This window comes from Parasteatoda tepidariorum, chromosome 1 (assembly GCF_982258835.1).
Source record: "Parasteatoda tepidariorum strain Cologne lab strain chromosome 1, Ptep-v5.0, whole genome shotgun sequence".
Lineage (NCBI taxonomy): Eukaryota > Metazoa > Arthropoda > Arachnida > Araneae > Theridiidae > Parasteatoda > Parasteatoda tepidariorum.
In genome coordinates, this window is record NC_141755.1 from 95,616,224 (window position 1) to 95,642,830 (window position 26,607).

General features: G+C 30.2%; 1 protein-coding gene across 1 annotated transcript in view; it reads left to right on the top strand.

The window, feature by feature from the left end:
• Positions 1 to 852: 852 nt before the first annotated feature.
• LOC107441923 (melanopsin-like) overlaps positions 853 to 26,607 on the top strand; it is a 57,052-nt gene continuing 31,297 nt past the window's right edge. Inside the window, exon 1 of the mRNA XM_016055335.4 lies at positions 853 to 1,083. The gene's annotated coding sequence lies outside the window, so the exon portion shown is untranslated. The remainder of the gene's footprint in view (positions 1,084 to 26,607) is intronic.

The following is a 26,607-nucleotide window of genomic DNA, read 5'->3' on the forward strand; positions in this document are numbered from 1 at the left end:
ATGAATATGTCGACCTTTATTAAATAAAAAATACGAAATAATAAATTATTTTTGAAATTTTTGGTTCAGCTTCAAATTTTTATAAGTAAACAAATTTTACAACTGTTAGCAGATTTTTTTTTTGCTTCTCTTTATTACGTAGCTTGAGATGCATGACAAAAAGTGCAAAAACTGAAATTAATATTATAACGCTGTAATTTTCTAGCATTCTTTTATCTAAACTATTTGGACCGACCATATTTTATAAATTGAGGTTATCTCTCCTATTTAATGGTTTAAGAATATTAAAGAATAAACATATAAACTTTAACCACGTTTTTCATATTATCCGCAGGCTTTTGTCGCCTACCTTTTTTTCCTGTTCTTATATCCATTTGTACCTTGTTACCAACATTTAGATACGTAAATTTTCATATTTTTAAAAACTAGAAAAAAATATTGATTTCAAAATTTCTGGCGTTAAAAGTATACGTTATTAATATTTTGCTTATTTATTTATTTATATGCAAACCAAAACCTTAAGAAGAACCTCACCTGGCAAGATAAACTCTCAAAAGATCCCAGGTAAGCCATGACGTCAGAATTTATATGCTTGATTCTATTCTTCTTAAATTACCTGACTATTAAATACAGCCCACTATCCTTGCTCTAATTGGATTTAAAAAAAATTAGGGGAAAAAACGATCTTTTAAACGATGTTTATTGTAAAAACGAAAAAAAGCGCCGTCAAAACTTACAATTATCGCGGAACACAAGACTTTTCCCGTTTTTATGGCGCATGCGCCGTTGCTATAGCAATCCCTCACCCCCAGCTTGGAAGAGGTGTTCGATTTAAAGGAAGGGAGGCTCACCGGTTCTGGCTCAGGAGAACGAGAGAATAGTACACATTCTGCTTTTTTGCCTAGCGCGTCTACTAACTGTATAATACTTCAGTTGAGATTTTGCGTCCACTTCTGTTGCTGTTCATTGCAAATGCGTCCGCTCATCAATTGCATTAAAGCATGCACGACTAACGGAATTGCAATAATTAGAACATTTTGTTGCATTTGCAATATCGAGTGCAATTCCTAATTAGAATAACAGGTAGGAAATTATAATTTTTTTTTCAAATATCAAAGGCATTTCAATGTTTTAGTTGCATGAATTTTTTATTTGATTGCAAACTATGCTTTTTTACCCCAATTGAAGTTAAACAATATACTTTAATCAAGGAATATTATAAGTGCGTGCGTTATTTTAATAAGGTTCTGAAATAAAGTTGCAAGTTATAAGTCAATTGAGTATTTTTCAGAAACAATTATCAATATTAGCAAGTGTTAAGATGTAATATTTATCTGAAAAATATTTCGCTTTAAAAAATAGAAAACTCTGATAAAGATAGTTAAATGAAAAATTTATTGAATTTAATGATATTAACTCTATCAGAAAATTCAATAAATTTTTCAATTCCAATTTTTCAAAATTTTAATTTTTTTTTCAATGGAAAAGAAGAAGAAAAAAGTTTTGCATTAATTCAACCGAAACAATTGCAAAATCTAAGAAATTGAAAACAATTGTCAATGTTAAAAAGTAATATTTATCAGGAATTGTTTTTACTTTAAAAACTAGATAACAATATAAAAGATTGGAAACTTGGTATTGGGGGAAACTTGCAATACAAATTGTTTTAAAAACAAGCGCAATGGTTATAATTAAAAATTTAAAAACGTTTTGAAAACGTTTCATTAATTTTTTATAATTAAAAAACACAAAAATAAAAACTATATTTTCTAAATTCATATAAAAATAAATAAAAGTTTAATGACTTTAATTAAAATTTAAAACTAACTTATACATTGAATTACAAGGCAAAAAGAAACAATCACTCCGAAAGTATGAGAGTTTTTTAAAAGTATTATTATTCTAAGGAAAAAAGTATGCAACAGTAATAATAACTTGTTTGAATGCAAACTGATAATTTCTGTTTTATTCTAAACTACTGGAAAGTCTGTAAAATATTTAAATTAAATATGCATTTTAAAAAGCTTTAGAATGAAAATATTTAAATGAATTTTTATCAGAACACCGATTAACGTTTACCTTTTAAAATACACGTTTTTATTTCAACTTTATATGTTTACTCGATGTTTATAACTGCTTGTTTTATTTCTATGTGATAATATTTATTATGATTATGTGATATAAAGATAGTATTAAACTATTATTTGCGCAAGGAACGAAGTAATAAAAATCAATAACATTCTGAGCAACTTTTGATCTATTGAGTAGGTTTTTCACGTTCTAATGGCTTTGAAACAATGACCTGCAGTTTGCTAATTAGTTAGTGCAGATAAGGTTTTAATATTATAAAATTAGAACCACAAAAGTACTTTCCTTGAATAAACAAAGCTTGTTTTCGATATATTTGGTATTTTGTTCCTCGAAATATCGTGGAATCTGCTATCAAGAATATTCGAAATTAATGATTTGCGCAACAAATCAGGAAAAAGTTTAGACCTCATTAAGGAAATTATACATTTTGCGCAATTTCTCCTTTATAAATTTTTTAATTAATCAGAAACTTTTTGCTAAAAGTTCTCATTTTTGAAATGAAAAAAATCGTTTATTCGTACAAAATATACGCTTTTATAATTTTTTATTAATATTTAGTTTATCGACAAACAAACTAACAACAACGGTCGACAAAACTTTGAATTAAGTTATATGAAAATATTGTTATTAAATTTTAAGTAAAATAGTTTTAAATATCTTAATTCTGAATTTCAGCGGAATCCATCGAAAAGTTATGAAGGAAAAAAGCTTTAAAAAAAAAATATCGATTTCGCTCAAATTTTTTGTTTGGTCATTTGTAATTGCAAAGTTTAATAATGCGTACAAATTTGCATATTTTAAGATTTAAAAAAATTGTTATTATTATTAAGTTCGATTATAGGAACGCAATAAACACTTTTTAAGGAATTTATTTGTGAACAATTTTCTTCTCAGTTGTGAATATTTTGAATCAGAGGAAGTACATATTGAATCAAAATTCGTATCTTAATCAAATCAGAGAAAATACATATTGAATCAAATTTCGCATCTTAATCAAATCAGAGAAAGTTTCATCAAGTTTCGTATCTTAATCCAATATGTTTAATCCAATATCTTAATCCAATAGGAAGTACATCTTGAATCAAATTTCGTATCTTAAAATTCTGCATAAATTAACTAGCTTATTTAAAGTTTCACTCGAACCACTGAGTTGGCGTGAAAATCCGATCACTAGATCAAAATCTTTTTATTTATTTATTATTTTTTACTTTGTGTACTGTACAGAGCAATAGAGTATGTTTAAAATGGTTCTAAAAGTATGTTTTGTCTGCATTATTATGGTTTATCTTATTAAAACAATATATAAGTATGTTTTTTATACTGTTTTCGCTTACTAAGTAAGAAACAACTAAACATTATCTAATTTTTGACAACATAAAGGATACTTTGGTGGAGGAGCACTATAAATGTAACACTTTCAGTCTTAAGGTTTATGGGAAATCTGAACCAAAAGTGTGCTTTTGGCATACTTCCAGACAATCATCAGGACATTTATTCCAAATTGTGATGGGATATAGGTACATGCTTGCATTACTCTTATCGTTCTTCACCCTACAGATTAATGGGTCAGCAACCTTTTCGTACTTGCAGGACCCATTTCAACTATGGGTGAATTGAAACATTCTAAAGCATCACTAGGTCTCAAAAAATGAAAAATAATCGATTAGACGTACAATTAAATTTTTTTTTAATATTCATGTCTCACAAAATAATAATTTTTTTTTACAAAATTACTAACGGGGAAAAAATCGCATAGAAAGATTTCTTCATTAGATACATGATAAACTGTGGGTAGTGATTCCGGAATAATTTTAATCTAATATAAAATTTTTATCACTGTGGTTAATATTTAATTTATTTGTTATTATTATAATTTAGGCATAAAAATATCTCTAAACATCTAATTTATTACGGTAATACTTTTTCTTGTACAATTATGTACAGTTATTACAACACCTTAACTTTCTAATTTAATAAGTAGTAAATAAAGTAAATGAAAGTCATTAGTATTTATTTAGTTTTCTAATGTGTTTTCTAAAATATTTCAAAATTCTTTTCCTTTTTTAAAATTTTAATAACAGTAAATGCACGCTTTTAATTTTTTCTATTTTACGACATTTCTGTATTCATGTTACGTATTTCTGCTCCTTACTAACGAAAGTGTTAGTTTTCGTTTTGATTGTGAAATTATGTATATAAAAAATTGCGTCTACGTCGCACTGGTTGTAGGGACATAAATTATTGAAAATAAAAAAATTTGGCAAAATTTTTTTTAAGAATCTCAGAAATTTCCCCAAATGCGTGATAAATAACACAGCTGAAAAAAATCATCTTAAAGTTAATTTAAAATAATTGATTTCAAACGATTTTTCGCTTGTTCTAAAAATTATTAATATGTAAAAATTCTTGAAAAATGAGAATAAAAATTATATAGGAACTTTTGAACTTGTTAATCAAAGCAACTTAAATTTATATTTATTTTATAATTTGCTGTAGGGGTATAAATAATTAGGTTGTAGGAATATAAATAATTAAAAATGATACATGTGGCAAAATAATTGTAATAAATCGTACAAATTTCACCAAATGCGCGGTAAATAATACAGCCAGAAAAATCATACTTAAGATACCAAAAAAAAAATTGATTTCAAATGATTTCTTGTTCGTTCTAATAATAATTATTATATTAAAATTCATGAAAATAGAAAATTATGCAAGAACTTTTGACTTGATAACTCAAAAGCATAGAAGCTTTATTTTTATAAAAATTTAATATTTTAAATTCACCCTTTTTAAAACTCTTATTATAGCTTCCGATTAAAAAAAGTCTTAAATTAAAGTAACTTCTTATAGCCAGCAATGCTCTTCGTCTACAAAATGAAATAAACTTGATGGCCTATTCGAGGTAAAATTTGTAGATTTTGGTGATTTATAACTAAATAATTCGGTGCTTGCAACTCGAGAAGAACTATAGTGATTACGTCTAACCATGTGGTTTAAATCAGATTTAATTCAGTACCTGTGAGCGACGTCACGCGTGTGTATCGAACCTGATTGGCATTTGAATCGACAAATGCCATGATTTACCTGTAGTGACGTCACTTGCATGTTTCTAATTACTTCGAAATAAACAAAATAAATTTCATAAATGATTTCAGAACCTAAAAAACTTTACTCGTTCGACAAGTGAAGCTTAGTGTATCTTCTTTAAACTTTGTACAATCATTACTGTTTATTTATTTTTTTAATTTCTTTCTCAAAAAGTTCTTAACATTCACATCAAAACTTGTGTAACTTAATCATTGTATATGCTAACTTTATTAATATGCTTTTTGTCGACAATTTATTTTTAATGTTGGTTTCCCATTACGTTCTTCCTGAAATGCTTTCTAAGCATAGCAAATTTTCAAACTTCTTTCCATTATATTGATATTTTAGATTGTGATTCATTTCTTTTATTTAAAGCTCGTTACAGTGATTTGACTACTTAATTTGTATTTATAGAAGGTACATAAAAAATACTTTCTTCAATGCTTTTTTTACTTGTATTATACGAGGCGTATCCAGAAAATAAGTTTCCCGAATTTTTTTTAAAAAGAGAACTCACACTTTCAGGAACATATTTATTGGCAACTAATGCAGCAATTTTTCAGCTATTTTTCAACATAGCCACCACCAGAATCGAGACACTTGTCGTATCGTGGCATCAACTTTTGTATCCCTCTGTCGTAGAACTCTGCCGCCTGTGAATGAAACCAGCGTGTGACAGACGTCTATCATCACTGTGACCGTTACTGTGAAACACTGGGAAATTGTGACGTGCCATTCAAAACAAGAGTTGTGGAATGCTTACTGCAAGTGTTGCGCTCCCCCATGACAATGCTAGTCCACATACGGCACGACGCACAGCGGCTGTTTTGACGGAATTTGGCTGGTAGTTGTTTGATCATCCAACCTACAGCCCTGATATTGCTCCCAGCTATTTTCACGTTTTCTGCCACCTCAAAAAATTCCTGTCCTCCGCTGAGCGTTTTGACGACGACGAAGAGCAGAAAACGTCTGTCACATGCTGGTTCCATTCACAGGCGGCAGAGTTCAACGACAGAGGGGTACAAAGGTTGATCCCACGATACGACAAGTGTCTCAATTCTGGTGGGACTATGTTGAAAAATAGCTGAAATATTGCTGTGCTTGTTATACCAATATAATTCTTGAAAGTATGAGTTCTTTTTTTTTATAAATTAAGGAAACTTACTTTCTGGATGCGCCTCGTATAATCTTTTTCATATTATCAACTTTTATTTGCAATTTTTACGTATTTTTTTACTTGCATTTTTTATAAAGAAATTATTTTCAAACTATATAAATAAAAAGAGAAATCAAAAATCATGTATGAAGCAGTAAAATGCTACTATTCCAAAGGAAAGTTGCGCAATGCAGCAGACATTTCATAAGTGAAGTGAAACCAATTGAAAAATTTAAGGAAGAAAATAATGAAAAATATAAAAATTGTTTTAGTATTTGTATTTTGTATTTCTTTTCTCTCTTCTTGGACTTTTAACAAAAAATTGTGGTGCAAAAAAAGCAATATTTAGACATTCGTCATGTTCTCTCAATAGAAAAGATTTTGTATTTTTATGACTTCCGGAGAAGGTACCCCCTGACGACGTCAGCATCTGTTGTCATTTTTATATTTTTCAATATTTTCTTCTTTAAAACTTTCTATTGGGTAATCTTTGTATGCTCTTCTATATGCCTTCGTAGTTTCAAATGTTTAGGTTAGATAGATTTTGTGCAGTAGAACAAAATGTAACGCAAAGATATGTAAAGCGAATATATAAAAAGAGGAAGTCATGAAAAATGCATTAAAATTTACTAATTTTTCAATGAATTTAAAAAAAAAGATTTTTTTTAAGAAAAAGCTTTTTTAAAGTTCACAAGTAAAAATGAGTTTTTCAGCACGTCAAATTTCAACTCCTTAGTTGCACTTCCATGGGCTGCAAAGCAAGCTTTCTCTTCTTTCGATGAGTTTGACAAATAAAAAAATCTTAAGAATATTATCGAATGTTAATTTTTTTATTCCCTGCATTTTCGTTTTCACACTTTCAAAATTTAAAATTTCAGAATCCAAAATGCAACGTTAAATCAAACACCTAAAACAACCGTTGCTGCAGCAGTTCTTAAATTCTTTTTAGTTTACAGAGAAATAAATGTGAAAATTCGTTATTCCAATTTTAAGAATTTTTATTGTCAATCACTAATTTTAAAAAGTGTGCCAAGAGCTGTTTTAAAGTGTTCCCTAGTCCTAAAGCTTTTTAAAAGTGTTCCCTGGTCGAAGAAGCTGCTTAAAAGTGTTCCGTAGTCGTAAAAAATGACGACTTTATCATTAGAAGTTAATTGAGGTGATTTATATTTTATTTAGAGCATTTGCAGGGTAACTTATAGTGCGGCTTTCCAGAGAACTCCTCTAGACTAAAAGTCTCAGACTGTCTGCTGCTATGGTTACAATCGAGAGCACATTTCTAATGGGGGTGCAATGGAAAAATGAAGGTGTTGATTGGTTTACTCATGCTGACCTATGCAAAGATCAAGACAAAACTATTCACCCTACACCCCTATTCGAAGCGAATTTTCCTCGTAACCATGGTACCCGTCACGATGCGAGGCAGGAGTCTGGGGGAGTTCTCCTGAAAGCCGCACTATAGCTGATTGTGTCCCCTATCAACACAAATATGTCCCACCTACTTGATCACCCCCTTTGTGATATGATATACTAACGCGCGCTGTCTTAGATGGACTTGCGCTTGCTGGTGCCACATTTAGTAGGAACGAAATTTTGCATTTACGTAATTTCGTTGGTACAAGTTTTCGCGGGACATATTCTTGTTTGGTCAATAAATGTGAGAATTACCATTTTTTTTCGGTTGCATTTTCTACACTCGTGATTTATGTAACTCGAAATTTTGCTACGCGAAATTTCTACTCCTCTATTTTATTTCCACGTCATGATATTTTTCAACCTCATATAAATCGATTCAATATTGAATCGTAATATTAGCATCTTAAACCATTTTATTCAAATTTGCTTCATTCTCATTAAGTGTTAAGCTCAATCATATTTTCTTTCAAACTAAACCGTGGCAATGAAATTAGATTTTGTTCTAACTTTTGGTTATAGAAGATATTATATTTTTTATTTTTTGAAAGAATTTAGTAGAACATTTTGTATGGTGACTTTTGATAATAATACTGTGTTTAAAAATTTGTGTAAATATAATTTGGAAATTAACAAAATCTGTGAAAGCTGAAGGCCCCATTTATCCATTGGCTCATGAATTCGCATATTTACCTTAAATTCACAGATTCATTCATTTGAAAATTTGCTAATTTGTTGATCCACTAATTTTGTCGAGTCACTAATTTATCAATTCACCCGCTCATTTAATCGTTGATTGATTAATTTGCCTACTATTTATCTTTATTTTCCAGTCTTTAATATCAAAATCCTTCAAAGTATTTTACACCTTAGAAATCGATAACTGTCTCATGATTAAAAATTAGGAGTAAACATTCTTAAAATAACTACGCTTAAAGAAACACACATATACCCAACAAACACATATTCACAATATTGAATATAACTCTTTGACGCAGAATTTTTATTAAACATATTTTTGCCCGTTTCTCATTATTTTGTATTAATTTACGTCAAAATGAGTGAAAAATATTACATACAGAATTTTAATAATGTATGGTTATAAAATACAGCATGAAATATCGGTGTCTTTTCTGCGTTTAAGGGAAAATCTTCCAAACACTCTCACTTCCAAACAATAATTTGTCAAAATTGTAGGTATTTCGATCTAAGAGAAGCGGTTATTCATCATTGATATTTCTATAATTTATAAAATGAGTTATAGATAAGTTTTTAAATGTGAACGGAAAAAAAAATTCAAACTCCATTTTCTTTTTTTTTTTTTTTTTTAAATTTTACATTTTAGTACAAATATTATTGCGATAATCTAACAGTTTTTTAGTAAAAATTAGACTGTTTTTTTTATAATTACAAAATATACCGAAATATATTTTTGCTTGTAAATTAGAGCGTCAGAGAAAATATATAAAAGGCGCATGGATGTCCCACTTGCAACAAAGCTTAAATTTTAAATCACAATCTCAACAGCACTTCTAATAACATTATAATAATGTTACAGTATAAATTTATTTACCAAAAAAAAATTGCAAATTTACTGAAATATTGTCTTGCTAATGATTTGCATTTTTTTTTCAGTAGGCAATCCCTCGCTTCCTTTTATAAAAATAATTTATTCCTGCAAAACAAGAATAAAATGTGTATAATAACAAAGAGAGGAATCGAAAGTAGCTTTAAATCATAGCAGCGGTTACTTATACAATTGGTGATAAAACGTCAAAAACTATCTAATTCTTCCCTTAAAGATATCCTTTTAGTATAAGTACTACTGTCATTAAGTGCTTTGCCAGGATTTTGATTAGAGAATTTATCATTGCTGTCTAAGACAACAGCATTAACTTCCTTGGGCGTGGTCTTAACTGTAGACCTTTCTACATAATTCATAAGTTGCTTGATGTTATGGTTCTTTGTTTAAATGAAAAAACGAGACAAATTTGTGTTAAAATTGTTAACTATTAAACTAGCGTAATGTATGTTGCTATGATGGTTAAAATTATGACCTTCTAATCTTTTAATATAATTTTGTACTATTTTCCAACGAAGAATTTTCAGTTGGAACTGGATATTAGTTCTTACATATTCACCGTACAAACTACATATTCAAATATCTGTGAACTTTCTTCATTTTCTTCGACGAAATCGTTTTTTGGTATATGGTCCGAGCAAATAGTACGTCAAATTGACGAAATAGCTATCATTATATCTTCAAGTAAACAAATTTCGCAAAATTTAGAAAACATTTCGTCATTTTATTTCCTCTAATATATATATATATATATATATATATATATATATATATATATATATATATATATATATATATATATATATATATATATATATATATATATATATATATATATATATATATATATATATATATATATACAAGAAAGATCGATTGAACAGAAAATAAATTACACCCATACCCGATGCGAGATACGAACCCTGATACCTACTTGACCGCAGTACATCCGGTCGGAGTGCTTAGTTATTTTTGATCCTTTAGTCTTCATCTCAGTTTTGTTAATCTGATTAACTATCTCCTACCATGCATTAAGATGAGGTTTCGAGTTGAGGAAACAATTTTTATTTTATTTTTATCTCAGTTTTGTTAATCTGATTAACTATCTCCCACCATGCATAAGATGAGGTTTCGAGTTGAGGAAACAATTTTTTCATATATTTCAGAGTTCGCGTTTCGTCACGTGATTTCGTGACGAAATGATTCTCAAAATTAACGAAATGCAGCTCAAGGATTACTGAAACGTCAAAAGTGAGAGCTTTATTTCTGAAAGTATTTGCATTTGTGTTCTTTGAATTCCTATAAACTAATTTTGCACTATTTTTTAAAGAAAAGTATTCAGTTGGAAGTGGATATTGTTTTCTACTTCTTTGCATTCGTGACCTTAAACTAATTTTGCACCATTTTGTTAACGATAAAAAAAAATTTAAAATGTCAATGAACCGAAAAAAATGACTGTTCGAGACAGTTTTTATTCTTTATCATTAAGTCTTTGAATTCTTCCATTTTTTATTAGGAAAAGTTTTTGTAGTAAGTATAAAAACGTAAAGCTAAATTTTAATGCATCATTACTGCTACAATAAAGAATTTAGAACCTTTATTTTTGAATTTCTACAGTATATATATTTATAAAAAAAAACCTTTCTTTTTTCGTTTTACTTAAGCAAAGGTTTCTCTTATTTTATCTTTAAGGAAAAGTAATTTTTAAAAAAGGACAATATTTTTCGTAATATGAATATTCTTCTCAGACATTTTCTATGTTGTACTGTTTCTATTTAACTGATGTTATTTCTTTAAATGTATTTTATATTTATATGGGTTTTGAAGCACTATTTCTAGACAATAATTAGTTCTTCTTTTGCAGAATATGTGTAATTTTTTTAAAAATGTTTCCTATGCAATGAAAGTTATTAATATTTTGAAGAATATAAATTCTGATGCGGGATTCGAAAAAAAATATTATTTTAGTAAATAGATAAAAATTAAAACCCACGTGAAAGAAACGCCTATTGTTGATGTAATATTCTTTTCTTAGAGATAATTCATTTTGAAAATTGAACGCCAAGTCTTATGTCCATTAAAACAAAAATAAATATACACATAAAAGTAAAAATTTCTAAAATTGAGCTGAAAGTTCAACATTTCAATACTAATGTTTGTAAAAATTTAAACACCATAAAGAAATTTTCTGACATTAATGAAATTTATTCCACATTTAAATAAACGAAGTATAAATAAAGTATCAAACTTACAAGATAAAAATACAGAACATCGGAAATCAGACTTTTGTGCGTCCGCCAAGAAAACCCTGAACACGTCGTGGCATTGAATAAAATGTAATTCCTTGGAAATGGTATTCCAGATGGCTTCGACTGGACATCAAAGTTCAGTTTCACTGTGTGCCCCACCATTTGCACTAGCAAAGCACCGACCAATGAAATCCTGGACATGCTGAATGGGAGATACATTTGTGGAATAAGCAGGCCATGGAAGAATCGAAACCTGTTGTCCATTGAAGAACGCTTGTGTAATCTAAGAAACATGTGCACATGCATAATCCTGCTGGAGTACAGTGTCGTTCAGAATGCATCGAAGAACGAAGTGGACAATTTCTTCAATTTCTCGTTTGTAGAGATGACTGTTGAAGTTTCTAGCAATTTGATGGGATCGACAATTACATTCAATAGTTCGCCAAGCCATGATGTCAGGAGTCTCAACGGTATGAACCTGGATAATACGCAACGGTAACGTCTAAAACGTACTCTTTCATCATTGTACTCCAGATTGTCACGTGATTAATCTGTTGCTAAACCCACTGAATTCGGAGGTGTCTGTGATTCAGAGACTAAGAAATCCTGCATAGAGGAAACCCTTACACGCAGTTGATGCTGCAGCAGACTGTGACCAACCGTAAAGCTTGACAAGAAAACACATGTAGCCATGCTCCAACGTTGTGCTAACATGCAGGAGGACGTTGTATTGTCCATCACAGTCATTCGATTGAGGTGTCTGTTCTCCGGTGCTGTTGTGCTATTACGTGAGCCATTGCCAAGTTTTCACTTTGGTTGTTCTTCTTGTGTCGATTTCTTCCGAACACGCATCGCTGTTGTGGCATTATGATACTTGCGGGTTGTGATTTCTCTATATGAAAATCCACCCTCTCGCATACCACGCATTCGGCGGCGTGAGATTTCGTTAGTTGTTGGTGTGGTGCTCTCCGCTCTTCAAGAAGCGAACTGACTCCTAATAAAACGTTTACTCCGAACAGAAGACGGTCCCGCAGTGCACTGATCGTTAAGACACGATTCCCAGCAGATCACCGAATTCAAGCATCACTGGATGCGGTCAGTGTGCGGGTGGGTGACCACTTGGATTAGTCTGCATAGGGACCGAGGGTGTGGGGTATGGGTCCTTGTTAAACTTAATGTTATGTTCCACCGTAAAGTGCTTGACTTCATTTGCAGGTCGTTAGGCTACCGAAGCGGGGGTGCCATCCACTCTGTAGAGGATCAAAATTGTGATGGCATGTCTTCGGATCATCCTCTGGGATGTTTTCCAGAACGTCGTCGATAGCCCATTGTGCAGCTCTAGTGCGACGTAAATGAACTACGAATCGAACCGAACTGAAGATGATAAACTGATTTCTACCGATCTTTATATTTTTTAATATACAAGAAACAAAAGGCTGATATAGCTGATTCCCCGTCCACGCATGCGCAATCGCTTTAATTCTAATCATTTGCGTGTTTTACCAAACTTTACAGTCACATTACAATACACTTTAAAAGATGCATTTGCTTTATTATAAGTTTTAGTCCAATTTGCATTATTCCCTCATGGTGTTGCAATTTTCGCAATCATAAGTGTATTTTTTTTAATAAAATATCTCAATTATACTCTTCAAAACCTATATGAACAAATAAGAAGTTGTATTACATTACTATTCACTTAAAAAAAAATTCCGAAATTAAATAAAGTAGAGAAGTACGAAACTAGACCTTGACCCAAAAATCAAAGATGAAGAAAATTTACATAATCGAATTATTTCTGAAGAAATACGTAAAATATATGAATAAAGCAGCATATCATTTCGTTTACATGATTTAATTGCTTTGACTTTAAATATAATTTAAATCGACTAAACAAACATTTTAACAAAGGCACACATTAATATTTTATGTGAAAAAAGTAAATTTTTAATGAATGGATGAATAATTATCGATCGCACAAATTATTATAGTATTTATAAAAATTCAGAATACAATTAAATTGCTTTGAAACCTTGAACTAGATTTATCGATTGTAAGAGAGAGTTTTTAGTGAAGGAAGTTATACTAAGTGGGTGTCTGTTACGTACTTTTGATGTTACATGAAAATTGGGAGAATTGCGATTGACGGGACATCGATTCAATAAATGTTTTTTTATTCGATTTCTTATCGATCGGTTTTGGTACCTGTTTTTGGGATAGGGAATAAGAGTAGTTGGATAATATCGGAAACAGTGGAATAAACCTGTGTCATTGGTTACTCGAGCCAAAACAGAATGACTCGCCGGCCACTCGCTACTACAATTTGTACATAAAACTATTTGTCTACAATTTGTACAAAACTATTTTGAAACTATTTGTCTACTATTTGTACATAAAAAACTTTTTATCGCAAATATAAGTTTTATTAGTTTTTTTCTAGGATTTCATTAAAAAAAAACTTTTGAAGGTTGTCGGTTTTTCGTATATTTGTTTTCCAGTTTAAACGTTAAAAAAAACGTTAAAGGCTACCAATTGGTTATCAATTGGCTTGGTTACCAGTTTAGTGTACACGTTGCACAAGATGAGTTTGAAAGGTGACCAAGCTAATCGGCAAAGGTGGCTAATAATTTAATAAATTACATTCTTGCATACGAATTTTAAAATTATATTCTTAATTAAAGCTTTAAAAATGAAAAAAAAAATTTTTTTGCAAAGAGTTAAAAAAAATGAATACTTAATTAAAAATTTTTTTAAGCATTTTAAGTGCTAATGATAAAATAGGCTTAAGGAAAATATATAATTCTGAATATTAAATGTTTTCATCGGATTATTTCAATAAAATCATAGATTCTTTTTTGTTCTAAAATTTTTCTGATGATTTTTCGGGGATTATTAAATTAAAAAATGTGAAATTAATTCTACAGACTCGTTGCGATTCCCGCTCATAATCGAACGAAATTTTGTATTCCATATTAAATTCGGCTGTTGCTAAAATTTTTAAGAATAGCACTCCATTTAAAAAGAAATATTCCATAAAATGGCCATTTTGTTTTGTATTGGACGTAAACTCTCGTTTGCGTTATTAAAGTTCCCAGTTTGCTGCAAAAATTACTTAATATTTTTATTATTATTGTTTACATTGTTAATTTCTATATTATTAATTATTGCATTATTAATTTTTAATATTAAACTTAACATAATTAATTTTTACATTATTAACTTCTTATTATTAGTTTTTTCATGAGCAGTTTTTGTATTATTGGTTTTTTATTAGTAGTTTTTACGTTATCAATTTCTATTTTTTAATATTACATTATTAATTTTCATATTATTAAATTTCCTATTACTCAGCTTTGGTATTAAATTTCATAACTAAATGTCACAATATTAATTTTTACATTATTTACTTTTTATTCTAATTTTTTATTATTAGGTTTTATATTATGACTTTTTTGATGATTAGTTTTCGAAAAATTTTTATTATTGATTTTTACAATCCACAGTAAAAAGTCATAATGTCTCGTAATAATTGTGCAATTAAAGATGTTTCCAGAAGCATAATCCATTGTAATATGTTTCCAGAAGTATAATCCATTAAGAATATGAATTCATTATCTCCCCCCCCCCACAAAAAAATTATTAAAATCCGCTTACTTTTTTCGTTCGAAATATCGTTATTGATCTTACTCTTTAATAAAAGTAAAATGTTTCTTTTTTTAATTACAATTAGTATCAAACTTAATATAATTTATGCACAAAGGAGAAATTTAATCATGAAATATCAATTTTTTTTTCTTTATTTCAAAAGTGAATAGCTCTGAGCATTTTTAGAAGAAGAAACGCTTGTTTATGAATTTGTAGAAAACGTGAGGAATTCAGATGAAAGAAAATGCGCATCGTTTTCACAAAGACAGCGGCTTCGGCTGCTTGCGTACTTCTTGCAGATGTTTTTGAAGGATATCAGTTTCCGGAGTCTTGGATAAAAATTTAAAGTTGAAAGGATGGGTCACGTGGCAAAACATTTTTATGCCTCTAGAATATTTGTTTTCTTTAGAAAATATCATATTTTGAAGCAGAAGGTGGTTTAAAAGAGTTGTTTTTAAACCGTTGAAAATTTAAACTTGATTGAAAGGTAAAAAGAAATGGTGGAATTTTTTAAACATTATTGCACTTGCATATATATATATATGCATATATATATATATATATATATATATATATATATATATATATATATATATATATATATATATATATATATATATATATATATATATATATATATATATATATATATATATATATATATATATATATATATATATATATATATATATATATATGTATATATATATATATGAAGAATAAAACAAAGAGAAATTAAAGACAAGTGAAAAAAGGGGGAAATAATATGTAATAAGTAAAAAAATAACAAACAACATTTTAAAAAAAAAGAAAAAAGAAAAGGGGATAAAACCGGAAAACCGGAAAAAAAACCGGATTAAAAAACCGGAAAAAAAAGCCGGAAAAAAAGATATAATCTTTTCATCAGCCCACACGATTATATCCGTAAAACAGAGTGCTTTCTGATATTGTATCAATAAAGCCAAAGCTAAATATATTAATACAATAGTGTGAGGAGCACTCAAAAATTTTTTTTACTGTTGTACTACTTTGTTGTTTTACTTTTTTAAACTGTTGTTTGTTATGTTTTTACTTATTACCTATTATTTCCCCCTTTTTTCATTTGTCTTTAATTTCTCTTTGTTTTATTCTTCATTTTGAACTTATCTAATGGGTTCTGTTTACTTGCAGATTAAGCGCAATAAATGAAACTTATTGTTTTTCTTAACTTTCTTCGTGTTTTCTTGTATTTATTTATTATATATATATATATATATATATATATATATATATATATATATATATATATATATATATATATATATATATATATATATATATATATATATATATATATATATATGTGTGTACTTTTGTTTTGTATATAATTTTGTACTTTTATTTTATAGAAATTAAAATTCATATACGACGTAATCACTTAGATTTATTTTTGATCCTTTCTCAAATGGTGGTAAATTTTTTTAACATAAGCGCTGCTATGGTGCCGCGTACTGTCATACCAATTATTGGTGACAGCTTGCCTGTTTTGTTAAACAGCATAGATATATTGCACGATACTCAAATTATTGCTCAAGAGGTGAGTCAGGAAGTAGTACAGCACGTAATGGAGCATTGGGATAAGTTCTTTTTCTTATCTCACGACAGAGATGTCAATATTTCCAACAATTCCCTGCTATGCTAAAATTTACTGAACTCATACTTAAGACTGTTTGCATGCTTTAATAGCTGCCGAACAGATTTTAAATTATTGCTAAAATTTAATACATAAAGGACTTTGATGTCACTGACATTTCTTGAAAGTAGTTGAAATTGAAGATCTATGTATTTACGTGAGGGTAAAGGCACGGGCAACATCTAAACGGCAAAAAATTTGGCTAATATATTGTTTAAAACTAATTAAGATGCTATGAGGAAATTTTGAAGAATTAGAATATTTATATACAGTGGTGTTATACATTCGTCTTGGTTATGTTGCACAAGATAATTTTGAAGGGTGGTCAAGCTAGTCGGTAAAGGTGGCTAGTTTAAATAATTGTTACAATATTCATTTGATTAATAATTTTACTCATTTTCAAACATATGAATTCCCTTTTTATAAATTTATATTTGTTGAAATAACGAAAGATCAAACTCCCCCCCTTTTTTTTTTAAACCAAAAGTATTAAAAACGTTTAACTAACCGGAACTGGAGTCGAGCAAATTTTTTCGACTCAGAATCCTTCAATTTTTTTCTTTGACTTCGACTTCCCAGCTCCGGGTAAAAGAAATATCTTTATTGTGTAATGATATTCAATTGAAGAGTTAAACGAAGTATTATTGCTTTATTACAAATCACATCATTTCAAATTACAAACTCTGAATTATTAAATTTTATGAAAGAATAACACGATCAGCTTAATATTATTATAATAAGCCGTTAAAAGACGGAAAAGAGCTTTTCACACACGTTGGGAACTTCCTAAGAAATCAACCTCACAAGGGAAAATCGATAGAACCGCAGATATAATTGCATGATATTATGGTTTTAAAAATGGATTGGAACAACACAGATAAGAATTAAATATTCTTTGAACGATTTTGGGAATGTTGAAGAATGACGATTACAGAGAAGTAAATTGATTCATTGGTCTATTATTAATAGCAATATGATAACAGATAATACATGTACTATTATTTCATTGTAAACTATTTCTTTTATTACAGTGCAAGTGCATACCAGAAAGTCATCGATTTTTATTCAAACTTTTACTTTCAGCCATTTGCACTTAGGACTTTTAGCTCTTACTGATTTTTAGTTTAATGATTTTATTTTCATCTCTAATTTCCTTAGTATTTTCATCATTCTAATTCTTGATATTTACACCGGCGCTTTTAGCTTCCTTTGATTTTAAGTCATGCTTTTAATTACCTAAGTTTTTAGTTAATTCACTTTTAACTGATCACCACCACTGTCATTTGGCAAAATTTTACTGTATTTTAAGTTTTTAGCCTAAATATTTAATGCAATAATTTAACTTTTAATCTCTTCATACCCCCCTGGGGTGGGTCGGAGTTCTACTCATCTTATCCTTAAATAAATAATTAAAAAAAAATTTAAGTCAATTCCTACTTAGGTCAAAAAAGATTTTTACTTTAGTTACTTTTGATTAAATAATTAGAATTAATATAAATATGTATAAACATATGACAGAATCACAATATTAAATAGCAAAATAGACAGCCAATTTCCTTCCAATTTTTCATTTTTCTTTCCATATAGAGTGTTGGACTATTATTTTTGTTTGTTATTATTTATTTGCTCTATATTTTTTTTTCGTTTCTAATTCTCGAAGCTGATGGTGGTCTATAATTTCTCATTTTAACCATCTCTTGTAATGCTTCATTATTGCAAGGAACCTTTCCAGTGAGTTTCGAGCAGTCCAGTTCTTCAATTAATAGTCCATTTAATGATTTCACACTACTCAAAGCGACATATGCTTGTTCTGAGTTTTCGTCCTAGATATATTACTGCATAATCAATCTACAGTGCTCCCTTGCATCTTATGTACTGTTGATGCCCATGATATGAAAGATATTTATATTTCTCCCATATAAGACTAAAATTAATGAATTAAATTTAATTAGTGAATTGAAATAACTGTATTAGCAAAATCAAAAGTATTTTATTAACGAATGAAAATTTGAACAAGATGTATAAATATATATAGGGAGAGTGTGGACTAATAGTAGAAATTGAAAAGAAACAAGCATTGGATTTGCGAATACAGGATAACCTTAAAAACAACAGTGAGGGCAACACATGACGAGTGTATACCGGGCAGTGTTACTTAACCCCTTAACGATCTGTTAATTTCCAAGAAAACTGTCATAAAAGTGCCTATTTTTTGTTATCCCTGTATCCATGATTAGTGCTGACATCTAGTTTAAAATAAACTAACTATCTACAATTACCTTAAAAATATCCTGGTACTGCCATCTGATGGGCAAAATGAGAAATAAAATGTTTTCCGGGCAAAGGAAATGAATTAGTTTTCTTCTTATTGGCCCGTTACTACTGAACACTCCAGCACGAAAATATCACGGGAATGAGAAATAGATGGCGAAACCTCACCGCGTCATTTTCACGGGAGCGAGAAAGAAGGGGTTAAAATTAAGAAACACTAGTGAAGGGAAGACAGGGCAAGTGTATACCGAACTGTGTTATTAGATCATAAAAACATCAGTGTACGGAATACAGGGTAAGTGCCTATGGGGAAGTGCAACTTACTGTGAAAAAACATCAGTGTATCAAATCAAGATACGTGTACGCCGAGAGTACCACTTATCCTTAAAAGCATTTGTGGAGGCGTGATGGTTCAGGGTTGAAATGAGCGTTCGCCTTCCAGTGATGCGAACCGGGCTCAAATCCCAGTCGATACGAATTCCGCATCCGGCTTGCATCGACTACAGTTCTGACGTGAAATATCCTCAGTGGTAGACGGATCATGGGTTAGAGTCTCTTTGCCGTCAGGCTAACCGTGGGAGTTTCGAGTGGTCTTCCTCTCCATGTAACGCAAATGCGGGCTAGCTCCATCAAAAGGTCCTCCACGAAGGGAAAATTTCTTCCAATACTCGATGCAGGAGTTCCCTTGTCTTTTGGATTGGGTTCAAAATTACAAGGCTACGGAGTTACACTTGCATTGGAAATACCGAGCAAGCGTGTACCAAACATAAAAAAAAAACAATTAATGCAAATTTTATGATTGGCATTCAAACGAAAATTAATGATCAGGACAAAATATATTTTTTCCCTTGAAATTATTGTTACTATAAGGTTGTTCTAATATTGGCAGTATATAAGGTAAGGTATTAATAATGTTACTATAAATTGTTACTATAAGGTTGTTCTAATATTGGTACTATATAAGGTAAGGTATTAATAATGTTACTATAAATTGTTACTATAAGGTTTCTATAACCAGAATTAAGTATTGATTCTTTTAAAAATTAAAAAATTAATGATGACAAAAATGAAAAGAAAATGTTCTTTTTTTTTTGAATTCTTATAAGAGTTGCATTTTGACTAGTAATTTTTAAATCGGTTTTGATCGGTTTTGAATCGGTTACAGTTTGACTAGTAATTTTTAAATCGTCTCTACATTCATTTCAGATTACTTAAAATGGACTTGAAATTTAAATTGGCGTTCTTTTTAAACACTGTCTAGACGTGTAAAGTAACAGTAAAAATCATGAAATATTTGTTTCAATTGTATACATCGCATGACACAGATCTTTTTTTCGTCCAATAAAAGCTGAAGATTCACTCATAAAAAAAACGTTTGAATATTAAAATATATTAACAAATTATAGAAAAATTAAAATTATAGAAAATAAAAAAATATTTTTCCGAAACGCGTTTTGAATTTTTTTATGATTCGATTCTAGTAAAAATAATTATCTCATTTCTTTTTGATGATTAGACTATTTTCAAATGGACTAGAATCACCTTGAATTACATAGTAAATCACGAGGAGAAAAAAAATGCGTCTGCTTTGCATTTAAATAGAAAAATAAACTCCGTTTATTTTATTTTCGTTTCTTTTTATAGGGTTTACGATACGATAATTCTTCCCCTGGGCTACACATTTAGTAAAAACTAATATTTAGTTAGGACAGCTTCTTAACTATAATAATTGCTCCATATTAATTAGTATCCATATAAATATTTGTCTTAGGCAGTGTCGAAATTACTCTATTTCAAATTGCATCTCTTGAACCATATGTAAATGCTTTGAATTAATTTTTACCTTTTTAAAAATATACAAATATAACATATGTTAGAAATAATACTTATGATTGTTATTTTTAAATAGATGTACCAAGTTAATAGGTTTCTTTTATTTTTACCCCACTCTCCGAAATAAACTAAATCTCACTTTTGGCGATTCAGCAATCCTTCTAAGTTGTATTTCGTTAATCTTGAGAATCATTTCGTTACGAAATCACGTGATTTGTGACGAAACGCGACTTCGGAACCTTATCACAGGGCATTGTGGGTGCTCTTTCACTAGAATAAAGACTAGACAATTGAAACTGGAATGGCGAAATAGATATATATACAGGGTGTCCCAAAAGGTCGTTTACAAACTTAACATGCTGGTCTGTCATATCATGATGAACAAGATTTACATAGGAACTTGTGTCCGAAAATTTAAACTGAGACCGCTAGAGGGCGATAAGTGCAGGTTTGGATGAGGAGAAAAAAAATGATATCGATAGCGGTGTTAATATGATTTTTATTATAAAACATCACAGCAAATGCTCAAAATTCCTTCCATTCGCCACAATGCACGTTTCATAGCGTCGGCGCATGGATTCACGAACCCGTTCAAATTGGCCAGGAGTGTCACGAACACGTGCTGCCGCTTCCGCGATCCTGGCGATAAGATCCATGTCCGATGTTATAGGTGTCTCGTACACTATGGACTTCATGTGTCCCCACTGGTAGAAATCCAGGGGAGTCAGGTCGGGGGATCGCGGCGGCCATGGGACTGGTCCGCCTCTACCGATCCAGCGATTAGGATAAATCCTATCAAAGTATTCTCGAACAGCGTTGCTAAAGTTGGCTGGCTCTACATCATGCTGAAACCAGATGCTTCGGCGTGTAGCGGCTGGAACGTCACCCATCAGATCCGGCAAAACTCTTTCTAAAAAAATGCGTTAGGTATTTTCGTCTAGGCGTTCAGGTAGAAGGTAAGGGCCAATCAACATGTCACCGATAATACCAACCCAAACGTTTACGCTGAAACGTTGTTGATGTGCATGGGCACGTGTACATCTTGGGTTTTCATGCGCCCATACGTGTATGTTGTGCACAGGTTCACGACACCATCCCGTGTAAAGCAGGATTCATCAGAAAACAAAATCCATGATGGAAAATCTGGCTGTGCGACCCGCTGTTGCAAATACCAGCGTGAGAATGCAATGCGTTTGGGATAATCGTCAGCGCACAATGCCTGTACTTTTTGGAAGTGGTAAGGGTGTTGCATGTCATCGTGCAGTATGCGCATTATGGTGGAACGAGCTACACCTAAGACACGTTCGCCTTCTCGGAGACTTCTTTGCGGGTTGATGGCATACTCCTGTAGCACGGTTTCCTCTACGACAGGTGTGCGTGTAGCACGTTCTCGACCGATGTGGCTACGTGCTACGAAAGCACCTGATCCACATAATCTGCAGTGCAATCGTCCAAACAAAGCGTGACTTGGCTGACGTCTGTTTGGGAAGCGCTCAAGGTACGTCCGTGCCGCTGCACGTCCATTTCCATCAGCGGAGCCGTATACGTAATGCATGTCGGCCATTTCTGCGTTACTAAACTCATTCATCCTTCTCCTTCAACTCCCACGCCTGAAATGATTGTTTTTCCCACTGTCCCGTTTTCGTGCAATTATCGCCCTCTAGCGGTCGCAGTTTTAATTTTCGGACACAAGTTCCTATGTAAATCTTGTTCATCATGATATGACAGACCAGCATGTTAAGTTTGTAAACGACCTTTTGGGACACCCTGTATATATATATATATATATATATATATATATATATATATATATATATATATATATATATATATATATATATATATATATATATATATATATATATATATATATATATATATATATATATATATATATATATATATATATATATATATATATATATATATATATATATATATATATATATTTGAAAATTTTTTTTCCTCAAAAAAGTGACGACAGCTATTTCGTTCTTCTGAGGAAATGTTCGCTCGGAGCATATACAAGGCAACGGTTTCGTCAAAAACATAGATGCATATACTTTTTTTCCTTCTTGATAGGGATTACAAATATACATATTAAGGATGGTCTTTATGGAACACCTAATACGATCACGTAGTGCTCTTAAGATTCTTTTTTTTTATTTCACTTGTTATTTTTTTCGTTATAACACCTATTCGTACTGTAAAAAATGAATGTAATGTCTATTTTGAGTCAAAAACTCCGAAAATTATGTGAATAAAAACTTTATTTCGAGTTAAAAGACTCGAGCATTCATACACAACTTAAAGCGTGTATTTAATATCTAAACACCGATAATTGAGAAAGATTACCTAGAGCTCAATTACATTTGCTCCATGAATTATTTTCATCAGTTTCGGCTCACGTTTAGAAACCATCAGATGACAATGATAGATTGTCTGCAATCGAGCTCGAGAAAGTGGAAGTTTGTTATCCCGTCTGTTGCTGAATATTCCACAGAAATAGAAGCCTTCCTTTACAAAAAGACATGTATGATTGTAGTAGTGTAATAAATATAATTATATTCTCAAAAAAAAATTACATAATATTATTATTTTAAACTTCTATTCAATTCGCATTTATTAAGCCTATTTCGAATTGGTCCTAACAATCTCTCTGCGCTGCGTGTATGTTTAGTTAACTGATCTTATTTTAAGAATACTGAGCCGAAATTAATGATTCTTACTTATATTGTATAGTAAAAATATTCCGACTTACGTGTATCATTTTTTTCTGTAATTATAAATTTGAGTGCTACTAAATAAAAATGATGGCAGCTACTTTGCACCAGTTGACGTAATCAAAACATACATTTGCGGTGTATCGCAACACCTGGAACTGTCCAAGATCTTGGTGTAATGAAATATCAAGAGCCAAGAGTTTTCTATGGTGTTTCTGTACACAACTTTGGTGAAAGTAGTTGGCACCATTTTGAGTATTGAGAAACGGTAAAATTTTACACAGACTGCCTTGAGTATGTTCGTTTTTTGAGCCAGGCAGTGTATTTCTTGAAAAAAAATTCGGATCAAATAGCTGTATAAAATCCTAACAGTTTGGATGCATTATGTGTAAAATCTATTTTTACCTCTAATCTATTTTTCCGTAATTTTTACAATAACATTTATCTAATTAGAGTGATTTAAGGATTTTACTGAAATTATTACTGTAAAAATTACGGTACATCAAATGTTTTGTTCCGTAGCATGTTGCGGTAAAAATGAACTTAACAGTAAAAGGTATGTACCGGTAACTTTTACCATAATTTGATCCGGAATTTTCCGCATTGTAGTCTATTTCACTATTTGTATAGTGAAACTCTTTATTCAGTGTATAATATATGAACTTAACAGAAGAAAAGTTTTTACCCTTTTATGTGAATTTTCTTTTTTGCGTATTTCGCCATAAGTCGGAAATTTTTTAAGTGAATAGAAATCTTATTGCATGCAGCTATATAATGCATTTATCGAAAGAAAATTTTATTATTAAAACAATCTTTCATAATCTATAATCTTTCATTATTTTAAGTAAAATTAGTCGAAATTTTTTTTAATTGTAATTCTTATAAATATTTCAGAAAAATTAAATGTCAGATGACAAACAAATTTACAGTATAAAATTTCAATACAATCGGTAGAATTATTTTTTAAATTTCAAACGAATCGTGTTTCTTTATTTAAAATTTTCATTTCTTGATAACATTTCGACAACCTTTAATTTTTTTTTATTTAAAATTATGCAAAAATTTGTATACCTTACAATTCAAAGTTTTGTTCGACAACTATTAAATAAAACTGTAAATAAAAGAATTATGAATTTTTTTTAAAATAAAATATATAAATGAAAGCACTATAAATGGTCATTAAAATTACTTTCAATGCGTATAATGATTTATGGAAAACGAAATTTTATATTTGTGCTGAAAATGCTTCGAATTCACTTTAAAAATTACCGAGAAATACGCAAAAAAGTAAATTTAAAGTAAAATGGCCATAAAATTCAATTGTTCTACTGTTAAAATTCAGAATCAATATTTCCTACATTCCTACATTCTCCTAAGTCTATACTTGAAAGTCAAAAATACAAATCCGTCAAAAAAAAATTTTGCCAATGGGTCAAAACTTTGTGATCCCCTTATTACGATCACTGGTTAGCCATTGGTCAAATGCTTTGTCCTTCTGGATTGACTCCGTTAAAGGACACAACATTTCAAGTCATGGGTTGCAAAAACTGTCTCAATTGATGTTTGTCGTCGGATTGGTTTTCAAATCCTGCCTACGTATGTGTTTCAAGACGTCACAAAATAATTTTCCTTCTTCATCAGTATTCATATTTATATTGAAATCACCGTCAAGCCAGTAGTTATAAGTTAATAATAAAAAAATATGTAAAAATACTTTAAATTATTATTATTTAAATACATTAAAAATGCCTGCTAGTGAAAAGAAAAAGAAAAACAGCAGTGATCGCCATAGCAACGCATGCAATGACGACGCATGCCCACTGCTTACTATTACTCTTGAGCACAGTTGAAAAGTGTGATGACGTCTAAATAAGTTGCGCACGTCATCAAACTCAAAACAAGACCCATTTTGCCAATGTGTAGAAAAAGAAACATGTTCATTTTCAGTAAGTACGTCTTAACTTATTACGTAACTTATTCAATAGATTCCACTAATTAATTAGCAGATTAGAGGAGAGCCCTTTAAGGCATTAAGATTGGAATAGATTGAGATTCAGCATGAAAATCTGATTATTGAAGCAAAAATTATGCATGGTGATATCTTTTTTTCTATCTTTGACTCACTGGAAGTTTTTTAATATTGATTTTAAGTACAAAAAACACACTGTTAAAATAACTCTAACATAAACTCTGTGTATCTGGAAGCTTTCAACTCTAATATAACTTCGTATAATTTAAGAAATTTATGTTTATTCGAAAACTCCATTATTGTATAAGAATGAAGCATCGCCTATTTGACAAATATGGGACTGTAAAGCAATGTTTTCACATTTATGAACATCGAGTTGGAATAAAGCGAAATAATGATATGGTAAATCAGAAGAAAATTAGAAAAATAATCATCTGAGAAGACAGGCATTTTTACACCTCAGGAGAGGAAAGAAGAAAATATACCAGCAATAAATCATAATTTTCTTTTTTACGATACACGATGCTCATCATAAACGAAAAGAGAGATTCGTGTTTGCTAACATAATCAGAAAATAAAATGTATGAGTAGTTTCTTTATTTTTCATCCTTTGAGTTTATCGTCGAATATGTATTATTTTTTGTTGCATTGCCTCAAATAGAATTCATGAATATTTTATCGGATATCAAAAAACTGTTTTGCAATTTAATATAAAGCTTTTTTTTATAACAGAATAATATAAAAGTTTCAGAACATAGATATAATGGTATGGCACAAAGATATTCTGTACGAAACTCACACGTCTTCCATCTCTCTACTTCAGCTTTCGTGAATCCAGTAAAGAGTTCTCCTCTATGGATTCATCTTTTTTCTTTTCTTTATTCTTTCGAATTAGAAAATTCATCAATACATATTA